Source organism: Sceloporus occidentalis, unplaced genomic scaffold (genome assembly GCF_023333645.1).
Source record: "Sceloporus occidentalis isolate IW3139 unplaced genomic scaffold, rSceOcc1.0.p SCAF_122, whole genome shotgun sequence".
NCBI lineage: Eukaryota > Metazoa > Chordata > Lepidosauria > Squamata > Phrynosomatidae > Sceloporus > Sceloporus occidentalis.
This window is the reverse complement of record NW_028317102.1, coordinates 3,037,096-3,050,738: the sequence shown is the minus strand read 5'-3', so window position 1 is coordinate 3,050,738 and position 13,643 is coordinate 3,037,096.

The following is a 13,643-nucleotide window of genomic DNA, read 5'->3' as shown; positions in this document are numbered from 1 at the left end:
GACCCCGAATATAGGCCGCACCCCCACTTTAAAGACTTAAAGTGGGGGGAAAAAGTGCGGCCTATATTCGAGCCAATACGGTATATATATATATATATATACACACACACATATATATAAATACATACATATATACAGATATACTTAAGTGAAGCCATAACTAGTAACATAAAATTAAGCTAGTTAGGAAACAAGTTAACTGCTACAAATCTATTTAATTGAAATAAACTAATGAAAATCCACTATGCACAAAAAAACTAAAAGCATACACTGCATTTTAACCTACTCTAGCTGCTACAAATGTATTTCATTGAAATAAAAACGTACTATGCTTAAAAAAATACAAAAACACATTTTCAACTGGCAGACACATACACACGCTGCATTTTAAAGGTGCTGTTCCACCTACTCTGCTGAATTTCCCACTTTTCGAACTAAACGCATCAATAGAAACATTATTCCTAGAACTCGCGCATGTCCAAACCTTATCTAAAAATAAATTTTTAACCATGTAAAATTTTGTCTCATTCAGAATTTTTCGTGGAATTCTTAATTGTCTCACATGACAGCTTCTCATAGCTTGTTTCTGTGTTAGATTATGTGATTTCTTCACAGGAAAACTGCTACATTGTATTTACCTAATAAGTGGAACAGTGTCTTTACTAAAAATATTCTGGGTTCCCTTTTAATTCTCTGTATCTGCATCCGATCAGTGATCTATTCACCCTGTGTAAGGGCTACAGTGACACTTTGGGCATTTTGGTCACTCCTTTAAAGCTCCTCCCATTTCCTGTTTCTGAACCAGTCATAAAAAACGCGGAGGAAGTGTCTCCAACCGCCCCTTCCGCCGTAGCCATCATCTCTGCAGAATGCTGCGATATGATGTCATATCCTGTCGCTCTGTGACTTAATACCACCAAGTGTCCTTTAAAGCAGAGTATGGAGAATAGGCTGGTTGGGAGATCAGGGATCAGTGGCATTCCCGGGGGGGGGGTAATCAACGAAGAGGGTGATCTGCCCCAGCGGGGGGGGGGGGTAATGCTGCCCCCATGGACCTGCCTCCCTAGACCTAAATACATCACTGCATCCGGTATCGACGAACACGCAACGTTTACATACCTGTAAATTCAGTTCTATATGTTATTCTGCAACAGGAAGGTAATCATAACCTTTGAAGCTAAAATATACGATCCGGCTCTATATCAACGAAATATGAAAAGAAATACGTGGCAAGCTGCTCGTGTTGTATTACATCCCCGCGTTAATTGAATGTCGGCGGATATTTTGTAAGAAAATGTTAGCGATTTTGTTTTCGCTTTTTCTTGTTTAGTGGTTTGATAAATCAGTCATTGTTAGTATTCTATAAATGGTAAAAACTCTAATTACCTTCTTGCCTTCTGATTTATTTGACTTCTGTCTTTCTCCACATCTGCAGCGCAATAAATGGCTCTCTGAAGGGAGATATGTTATGACAGATTGTTACGAAATGAATCCTGATCCATTTGAAAGTTCACATTGTTATTTGATGGCTTCTCTGGGAATTGCGACGACGGAGACTGACTGGGTATCTTTTCTTTTATTGGCTAAAATACTGCGGTTTTTGGAAGAACCTAAAATCATATGAAATAGCTCATTAAAGCAAACCTGTCATCTGAAAAAAAAATGACATTAATCAACAGAACATAAAAAATATGTCTTTATGTTGTGTTAAGATTTTTTTAAAACAACATTTCACGTCTTTAAAAATAGTTTCAGGGCTACAGTGACACTTTGGTCATTTTGGACACTAAAACGCCTCCCATTTCCTGTTTCTGGACCAGTTATAAAAAAAAGCTTTTAAATGATCAGCCAATCCTGAAGGAGGATATATATATATATCCTCCTTCAGGATTGGCTGATCATATATATATATATATATATTTTTTTATTATTATTATATTTTTATATATATATATATTTTTTTTTTCTGGAAAATAATTTAAAAAAAGCCTTTTTTTATCGCAGACACCTTTAAAAAAAAAATGGAAACGTCATAAAGACCTTTATATCCTATTGATTCATTGTATTTTTTTCTGACCAAAGGTCTGACCTAAAAATCAAATCTTCTGAAAATCTTACGTATCAGGAAAATGTCAAATGCATTGAAAATATATTCCATTTCAGTTCTACTTTTTTTTTAACAAATTTTTACTCGGATGATGTTACGTTAAATAAACTGGTATTGGGCCGTACTGCCGGTTGCTATGGGGATCTGAACACTTTCAAAACTTTACAGTAGAATTAGATAAAACTACAATGCAAGGATGGAAGTGCGCAGGAAACAGTCAAAAAGTGGGCGGGGAGTAGTCAGGAAGTCGTCACGGAACGGGTGTGGCCAAACATCACTCTCCTAAAAGAAAGGACAAAAAATTCGGCGGACATTTTGCCACTTCTGTTTTTTGGCACATCTCAGTATAATTTTCTTTAAATGCCCATCTTTTAACTTCAATCACCTTATTATGAAGACTTCATACCGTCTATGAGTTCATAAATCACTTTTTGAATTGTCAGATTTAAAGTTTACCAAAAAAAAATATTTTTATATTATTATTATTATCATAAATGTCAAATAAACATTTATTTCAGTTACTCAGGCCCCCCCCCCCCCCCCCCGTGAGATGGGCTTGCAAACAGTGGCTACTAAATGGCTAGGAAAAAAGGCTACGGTGACCCTTTAACCCTTCCTACCAGCCTCTTTAACAGCTTTGGCCTTTGGGTCATCTCAATTTCCCCGTCCACCGACTGTCCATTACTAAACAGCGAGGTGATAAATGCCTCTTCTTTATCGGCAGCCAACGCAGCCGAGGAGAAAACCTACCACCAGATACGCTCGACCACGAGACTATTACAACAAAAGCACCGTGCACCATCTTTTTTTTTTTTTTTATTGGTTGCTTAGCAACAATGAATGAATGAGGATGAGCAGACCCCACAAACAAAAAGAGGAAAAATATGACTACTAGTATATGAGGCACAAAGGTTAATATTCCTCTGTGTAATGGCTCAGTTTCGGATAATTGCATTTTAACCTTTTTAAGAAGAATGCGAGAGAATACTTATCCGCACCGTAATTGAGTCCTGAAAAAAGAAATGACCATTAACAATCTCCTTTCTCGCTTCTATTAAAACTTTTATTTGATGTGTCTAAACGTTTTTTCTTTTTTTTTCTTCTTCTCCTCTCTGCATAATCACGCCATGTTTGAGTGCTTTGGAAAAGAATACTATAATTTAACATTTATGATACAGAATTTAGATTTTTATATTCGGAGATAATCCTCCAGCTGGAAGAAAAGTGCCATATTGGGGGGGGGGGGTTTAAACAAGTATGTTGGCCAACTTCATGGGGTTTTTTTTATGCCGGGACACTGTGGATAGAGATGTATTTTGGTGTAGGTTGACTAGGCTTGGGGTGTCAGGTCCAGGAGGCAGCAGTCCCCCTGCCCCCCCCCAGCGCTGTATACAGTAATATAACCCCCAGCGCTGTATACAGTAATATAACCCCCAGCGCTGTATACAGTAATATAACCCCCAGTGCTGTATACAGTAATGTTGGTGACAAAACCCGGGTTTTATCTCATTTTGTTCCAATAAACTCCCTTTATCTGCAGACCTGGAGCCGCCGTTGCTGTCAGTCATGTGATATTTTGGGTGACTTTCCCGGCTCAAACACCACACTGAGCTGATGCTTTATGGCAATGCTAATGAAGTCCGTTCCTCCATAGACTTTCATTAGTCAGAGTGTCTGGGTGGAAATTCCTCTTTTAACTAGAAATTCCCTTAGAATGCCAAGGTCAAAGTGATTGTAAAACTGGATAAAGATCTTTTTTCTATCCAAGCGACGATTTCCGGACCATAATATCCTAATGGTATCTTGCAGGGTCTTAACTACACCAAATAGTAAAAACATTCAAATTTCCGGATATATTAGTATATTTTCAGAGTTTATTATCGTGTGATTATTGTGGGTTTAAGTAGCCAGATTATTGTGCATTGTGAATATTTAAAATAAACATAAAACAGGGAATTTAATAATATTAAAAAGATGACTTAAATGTAACAGTTATTCTGCTAAGTAATAATAATTATATTCTATAATAGTATTTTAATAGTCTATCTACCTTTAGATTGTAAGCTCCTTGGAGCAGAGCCTTCCTCACCTGTTCTGTAAGTCAAATAGGTATATACTGCTTGTTATGCCCTGTCTACCGATTGTACAGCGCTACGGCATTTGATGGCGATATATAAAACAATAATTAAATAATAATAATATATTTTCACGTAGACGCTGTAAACATAAATAGGGTGCTATTCAAATTGTTATTTAGTTTAACGAAAATAAATCACTAAGACGCAATACAGACAGATCAGAACACGCTGTCTCGCTGTCATGCATGCGCGAGCCATCTCTAAAAAGGCAACATATTTGTGAATGCTCATAATTTAATTACAATGCTAAACATCCGCAGGTGAGAAAACATCTGGAAGATAATGTCATGGAAACCCTGAAATTCACATTTTAATGGAAGAAAGTTCACAAAAATAATAAAACCACGTTGAAAAAAAAAGATTATTTATGAAAGCATTAAATGTACTTTTTATTAATAAAAATAATAAAATTACGCTAATTTAACTTATTAAATTATTATTGTACTATATAGCGCCATCATATTCCGCCGTGCTGTACACGGGACATAAAAAGTAGTTTATAATTTAACAATTCCACTTACAGAAACAAGAAGTAAGGAGGGCCCTGCCCAAAGGAGTTTACAATCTAGAGGAGCTAACCATAGCTTTGTGTACGTTTGTTTTTAGGCCATTGTAAGGGGTCACATGACATTGCGAATCAGAGCTGTTACAAAAAAGTGGCAAAACTAGCCTTGTTGTATCAATTTTCTGTCCCAAAGTTCTCTCCTTTTTTTCCTCTCCCCAACCTTACAAGGACTGCCTCAACCAATCAACAACTTCCAGCAACCTAACAATATGAGAGCGATAAGTTAAAGGGGAGGAATAATGCTCAGATCCTGAAAACTAAGGTAAACATTATGTCATGCAATGGAAAATAAGCGCTCTTTGTGCAAATAAAATTTTAGATTCTACCTTTACGAGCCGGACCCTTTTTTTATCTAATTTATCGGTTCGTCTCAGTCTGTCGGTTCTAGTTTTGTCAGACCCTTTGAATGTAGGGACTGTAAGAAACGCTGCGGGAATTGTTACCACTATATAAATAAAAATAATCATGATATTAATAAAAATAAAAATAACAGTGATAATAATAACAATAATAATAATAATAATAATAAATAATAAATACATTTTTCCACCCAGATGAAAAGTACTACAATCTGCCTTTTTCTTTTGAGTGTAAGCAACGAAAAAAAATAAAAATAATAATAATAGTAATATAAAAATAATAAATATAATAATAATAAAAATAATAATAATAATAATTAGTAATAAATATTTTTTTCCACCCAGATGAAAATTACTACAATCTGCCTTTTTCTTTTGAGTGTAAGCAACGAAAAAAAAATTAATAATAATAATAATAGTAATATAAAAATAATAAATATAATAATAATAATAAAAATAATAATTAGTAATAAATATTTTTTTCCACCCAGATGAAAAGTACTACAATCTGCCTTTTTCCTTTGAGTGTAAGCAACGATTTTCACCCATCTTTAATTGGAGACGCTCCACCGCTTTAATAAATAAATGTACTTTTTATTAATATAAATATTTAAATGAAGGACTTTATAAAATTATAAAGATCTGGAATTTTACCGGCCATTTAAGTACCATCAACAGCTTTAGATAAAATCTAATTATAAAAAGCACATCATTTTACAGTCACGGACACGGACCTAATAATATATCTAGTTTCTTAATGGTTTGGGCAAATTAAATACAATATTGTTCTGTTTATAATTCCTGCTTTGATACGCATTGTTCATAATTCATGTTTTTATTTATTTTATGTAAACATTTAAATTGCCCAGTGATGTAACATGCGGTGATCAAGATCAGACTTCCAGGCAGTAATTTTAAGATAATATCTTAATAATGATGTCAGCTTAGTGAAATGAGAGTCAATAAATCACAATTAACCGGTTTGATTAATTTAACTAAGTGACAGGACTCAGTTTACTTTTAACACTTAATATTCAGCAACCTAATTAACAGTAACATTAATTAAATATGCGACCATGCATTCTAGAGTCTTTCACCCATCAGTGCATTTAACAAAGAAAAGGAACATTCTACTGGCTGTCAAAAATGGGTAGAATTCTTTACAAATCGTGCAGAAAAAATATGAAATTCAGAAATCCAGACTCTGTTCCATCACTTAAAGGGGAAATCTCACAGAAACATATATTCTCCTCGAGCATAAAACCCAGCACTATATACATTAATAACCCCCCCAGCGTTGTATACAGTAATATAACCCCCAGCGCTGTATACAGTAATAACCCCCAGCGCTGTATACAGTAATATAACCCCCCAGCGCTGTATACAGTAATATAACCCCCAACGCTGAATACAGTAATAACCCCCACCGCTGTATACAGTAATATAACCCCAACGTTGTATGCAGTAATAACCCCCACCGCTGTATACAGTAATAACCCCCAGCGCTGTATACAGTAATATAACCCCCAGCGCTGTATACAGTAATATAACCCCCAGCGCTGTATACAGTAATATAACCCCCAGCGCTGTATACAGTAATATAACCCCCCAGCGCTGTATACAGTAATATAACCCCCAGCGCTGTATACGGTAATAACCCCCAGCGCTGTATACAGTAACAACCCCCAGAGCTGTATACAGTAACAACCCCCAGCGCTGTATACAGTAATATAACCCCCCAGCGCTGAATACAGTAATAACCCCCCAGCGCTGTTTACAGTAATAACCCCCAGCGCTGTATACAGTAATATAACCCCCCAGTGCTGTATACAGTAACATAACCCACCAGCACTGTATACAGTAATATAACCCCAGCACTGTATACAGTAATATAACCCCAACACTGTTTACAGTAATAACCCCCAGCGCTGTATACAGTAATAACCCCCCAGCGCTGTATACAGCAATATAACCCCCAGCGCTGTATACAGTAATATAACCCCCAGCACTGTATACAGTAATAACCCCCAGTGCTGTATACAGTAATAACCCCAACCACTGTATACAGTAATATTACCCCAGCACTGTAAAAAAAAACTTTATCTGCAGACCTGGAGCCACCGTTGCTGTCAGTCATGTGATATTTTGAGTGACTTTCCCGGCTCAAACACCGCACTGAGCTGATGCTTTATGGAGATGCTTTTTCCCAGCATATTAGTAGCAGCTCCCAGTGGTGTACTTGGTTTGGGCTCCACACTAGGCCTGACCAAGGGATCCGCTCAAGCCTCCTCCTCCATGGCCGTTACCCTTCCCACTAGTTGGGGTATCAGGCACGGTATGGAGGTTGTGTTGGCCGGCTGTAGTCCTCCATACTGTAAATGGCCTGGCTGGGGAGATCTCTCTTATGACCGACCCATTGATCACTGAAACACCTCGGACCCTGATGGTCCTTTTAAGGGTTCCCAGTCCCCCTGGACAAACTGGCACGGCACACACACATACTTATCCACCGTCCTATCAGTGCAGAAATACTTTATTACATCACACCTAATCCTCCCACCCCCTACTTTTAGATGATGACCTCATCCAGACACTGGCATACTTTCATATAGTTTTCCTCCTTTATTGATATATTTCCACATATCTCGTTCCTCTTGTGTTTCCTCCCTTTCAACTACACTCTTTGCTTTGTACAGGTCTACACCATATTTAGGATACAAAAGGGAGGCAAATAGAATAGGGATGCTATAATATAAGCTTGGAAAGGATCCAGACATGGTGCAAATGCTATTACAGCCAAAGGGGTAATTGTCCTCTTGCCCCTCTTGCCCCTCTGGGGCATTCCATTATGGTGGCTTACTTATGGTTATAATAACGTTACTTAACAGTTAATATGAAAACCAGGAATTGTCGGACTTATATCTGTGCACTGCATAACTCCCAAGTGTCCCGTTTTAAGAGGGACAATTACAGGTTTCCGGCGCTGTCCTCCCGAGCTGCCCAGCACTGTCCCATTTTCGCGCTAGCACGCGTTCTAACTAGCGGTCACTGAATCTCCCTGGCCGCATTATATTTCCTTCCGCCGTTCGGGGGAGAGTTCTAGGAATATGGCGTGAAATGTTTAAATAATAAAAAGCATTTGGCTCGTGCGAGGGGGTTTCAAACAGCCCACTTCACACAAAAAAAAGGTGAAGCCCGTGGCCTATCCAGTCTATTGAGCGAGCTCTGAGTTGTGTAACTGCATTATCTGCAAGGCTGGTAAGGAGCGCTCGGGGAGGATTTGTGGGTCTTCTAGAAGGACAAAGAAAAATGTTTTCTAATAAATTATTCACCATCCTACAATCCCTCTTGGGCAAGTAGCTGCTCTGTTTTGCCCCTGTGCTCTCCGCCCGCACGTTCCTCAAATTCGGATTCAGTGCCTTCGCGCCTCCAGAGAGAGGCAGGGAGCTCGCGCATGCAGCTGGAGTTAATGGTCGCAATTAATAACTTGTCATAATCCTGAAGATAAAGTGTGCGTATGTGTGAGCGAGTGTGCGTGGTGGTGGTGGGGGTGCACTCTGTTCCATCAATGTGCGGACTCTTCAGCAAAGCAAATGAGGTGCAGGTGTTGTCCAGATACTGACGGGGCTTAGATAGCAGACGGCCCTCCTGCTGCAACGCATCGGGTACTAGATGTCACGACACCAGGTGCCGCGGACACGAAATGCTTATTTTTTAACCATTTCTAGGTTTTGCGGACCAGTTTAGAATAATGATAGATAATAATATAGAAAAACAACCAAAACACTTGCACTCCAACTCCTCTGGACATCAACTCCCACAATCCTCTGCAAGAAATCTTGCTGTCCCTAACTGGTGGATATAACATTTAAAATTACTTCATTTTTAAAAACTTCAAGATAATTTTTTTTGCAGATTTCAACAACTTGTAGTATGTGCTGATTGTAATATATATATATATACGGTATATATAGTTATTACTGTATATAGCACTAGGGTTTGTTACTGCATGCAGCGCTGGGGGTTATTTAAACATGGGTAATACTGAAAATTTAGTAAAAATTAAAATCACACATAGCATTAATATATATATATATATATATAATATGGTGTGTTCCCTTTAAGTCATTCTCATAGAAACACAGAATGGGGCAGATCGGCCCCATTCGGCCCCCGTCTAGTCGCCCGTTTCTCCTGCTGTAATCATCCGTTGGTCTCGTCTTAGATTCTCGTAGAATTTCCCCGGAATTTGGTGCACTCTTAAACAGAATGTGGGTTTTTTCGGTCGGCGACCGCGAGTCCCCTATGATGTCGTAGGTTTGTTTTGAGGAGGCTGGGGGGTTTCCTCCTCCGCGCGTAAACTGTTTCTTTAAGTGCCTTTCAATTCCCTCGGCGTATGGAAATTAAATGTGAGCGCATTATGCAAACAGTAGTCTCTCTGTGTAATCATATTATTATTTCATACGTTCCTTATTCAACCTTGAAGAGTTGAAACCTCATTATCCTCCCGTTAAACACCAAACTGCAGAATCACTTGTTTTCCGACAGTCTGCCGGCGTTTTACTTATGTATTCCTTTGGGTCAGTTCTGCTTGAAATGAACCAAGTTTACAAACCTCTGTTGGTTTGTACACTCCTATTATGCATACCGGGTTCAACATTTGTAACTGTCACGCGAGTCAGGGTGATACAGCGCTCTCATCTGACCCTATTCATTTAAGTGGGTGCGTCCCAATGACATTGATTCATGTTACGCTCTATATCGATGCATTATAATCTTTTTTGGTGTCACTCGACCGGATATTTTTTGCTTTAATCTTCTACATAAACACTGCAGAAAAAGCACCCAGTGGAATCCATAATTAGTTTCATCCTTTTCCGCGCCGGGCAGGTGCAAAATACATATGCATAGGGTTCAAAATTATTATCATTATTATCGGTATTATTATTATTATTATTATTATTATTAACATATTAAAAGACATTGTTGCATGTCCTGGCTAAGCTGTTGCAACAGCCACAGCTGTGTAAGGGTTAAAGCAGCATACCCAATAATTAAATCAATTAACGTCACAAAATAGGTTTCGTTGCCAACATTTAATTAATTTGTAAACTAATTGATATATATGAATACAATTAGCTAAATGTGTTCTTTCCAATAAACTATATCTATATATAATATATATATATATACCACTCTATTCATTTTATTGATATATATGCTGATAATGCTATAAGACAGGTACTGCTCCCTCTTTCTACCCCTACTTTTGTGTCAGTTACCCATATAATTGAATTTAGATTGCAAGATCATGAGTGGGGCCCTCAGGAGCCCGCCATTCTTGCCAGGAACTTTGTATTAAGTGTCATAAGGCAAGATGGCGGCTCACCGGCAGGCACGGCGCTTAACTCATGCTGTATCTGTTTGTGTAACTGTGTATTTATGATGCATTTGTTTACCCCCCCCATGTTTAAATTGTACTGCGCTGCTGAATATGTTAGGCCTTAATAAATATATATATTTAACCCCAGTTATATGTTAAAATTCGGAGATGCGGCAGTAAAGATCTGTAACGATCAGGCGCACTTAAAACACAGGCCTGTATTTTATTTTTTGTACTTGTCCTGATGAAGGCCGATTGCGGTCAAAACGTTGGCCAATCATTATGACCGTTTATATGAGATGATGATTACTATTATTATTTATTGCTTTGTGTAGCGCCATCATATTCAACAGCGATGTACGGTGGGAGATACCATTAAGGGTTTTATGAGATGATTACTTATTATGATGTATTTTTTTATATAGCGCCATCATATTCAGCAGCGATGTACCATGACAGATAACAATAAGTGTTCTATGAGATGATCACGTATTATTTATTGTTTTATATAGCTCTATCATATTCAGCAGCGATGTACGATGGGAGATGCCGTTAAGGGTTCTATGAGATGATTACGTATTATTATTTATTATTTTATATAGCTCCATCATATTCAGCAGCGATGTACGATGGGAGATGCCGTTAAGGGTTCTATGAGATGATTACGTATTATTATTTATTATTTTATATAGCTCCATCATATTCAGCAGCGATGTACGATGGGAGATGCCGTTAAAGGTTTTATGAGATGATTACGTATTATTATTTATTATTTTATATAGCGCCATCATAATCAGCAGCGATGTACGATGGGAGATTGATGTCTGGGTCATTTTAAGGTAGGTACCTCACCGTGCCCGGGACTCCTTCACCTCGGCTCCTTTCATAAGAAGCCTGAGAGGTATCTAAGCAAGCCCCGGTTTGCCGAGACGCGGTGATTAGAACCCTTTTAGGTAAACTGTCTCTGATGAAATCACCGCTCCTAATAGCCTCTGTCTCTTTATCGTCGCTCTCCGTGTAACATAAATCACCGATATGTTTTTTCATTGGGAAGCGCTCTCGCTTCCCATCGTATTCACAGATTTAGTGGCATTTGAAATAGATAAACACAAGCAACATTTATCAACACAACACAAAAAAAAAGTGGACCTTAATCACAGCTCCGGGTCCCCATCCCGGTAAAGTATCTCCATTTACCTTGAGATAAATCCATTGGTGTGACCACCAGCGTACGTGGTGACAAATGACCCCAGTCAGCTGAGCGGTGCAAAGGCTTATTGGCTTCCCTTTAAGTGGTCTTACCCTTCAACGAAAAGGATGATGCTTGTCAGACGGGGACCAGATTAAACTTAGACAAAAAGGAATGATCTGTTTTTAGGAAGCACTGATTGAAAGAAACACTGAGGAGAAAACAGGGGGGGGGGAGAAAAAAAAGTGTGTTTTTCGTGAAAAATCACCGTACACGTGAAATACGCGGCATTAACGCGTAACCCATTCGGTGCTGGGCTGTTCGATGAATTATGGGGTAAAATAACCATGTAATCAAAAAGCGTTTAATGGATCCTTCAGTTAAAGCGGCAGCCAAAAAGGATCAATTGTAAAAACCCGTAATAATTACTGGAAGAAACACAGAATCTGCCGGCCCCACCCGGCCCCCGTCTAGTCTGCCCGTTTCGCCTGCTGTAAAGACTCAAACCTTAATCAGTTGTTGGTCTCTTAGAGTGTAAGCTTTTATGGTTATAAAGAGCTCTTTTTCAGGTCACTTATACACCTTGCGCACGTTACGCACGATGTCATCTTTGGCGGTAGATGAATGTCAGCTTCTCTGCCAAATGGTTGGTGACCCCATGGGACGTGGGGGCTGTGCGCTGCAAGGGCCTACATTATACCCCCGGTTATAAAATTACGTTTTTCTTATGCAATTTGGCGGCGAATGCGTTATTGATATCCAGTCACCTTAAAGAGCAGATAATATTCTTTTTACAGAAATTATTGAATCCTCGTGAGATGGGAAAATCTACGCAAATTCTTTCTCCTTTATCTGTAGCAGAAAAGGAAAGGTTATGCGTATATGAAAGTTAATCTTTAGAGGTACGTCTGGAAACAGGGCAATAATTACACGTTAATTAATATTGTAATAATATAAAACAAATATAAAGGAAAAACCTTAAAATTCAAAGATTTCATCTGTACCAATAAATATTGGTCCTCATATTATTTATTATATACTCTCCGGCCATATAACTAATCCCGTTCTTATAACCCGTTATATCCTGCATATTCCTCATATTATATATTATATACTCTCCGGCCGTATAACTAATCCCGTCCTTATAACCCGTTATATCCTGTATATTCCTCATATTATATATTATATACTCTCCGGGCCGTATAACTAATCCTGTCCTTATAACCCGTTATATCCTGTATATTCCTCGTATTATATATAATATACTCTCCGGCCGTATAACTAATCCCGTCCTTATAACCCGTTATATCCCTGTATATCCCTCATATTATATATTATATACTCTCCGGCCGTATAACTAATCCCATCCTTATAACCCGTTATATCCCTGTATATTCCTCATAATATATATTATATACTCTCCGCCCATATAACTAATCCCATCCTTATAACCCGGTATATCCTGTATATTTCTCATATTATATACTCTCCGGTCGTATAACTAACCCGTCCTTATAACCCGTTATATCCCTGTATATTCCTCATATTATATATTATATACTCTCCGGCCGTGTAACTAATCCCGTCCTTATAACCCGTTATATCCCTGTATATTCCTCATATTATATATATTCTACTCTTCGGCCGTATAACTAATCCCGTCCTTATAACCCGTTATATCCTGTATATTCCTCATATTATATATTATATACTCTCCGGCCGTATAACTAATCCCGTCCTTATAACCCATTATATCCCTCTATATTCCTCATATTATATATTATATACTCTCCGGCCGTATAACTAATCCCGTCCTTATAACCCGTTATATCCCTGTATATTCTTCATATTATATATTATATACTCTCCGGCCATATAACTAATCCCGTCCTTATAACCCGT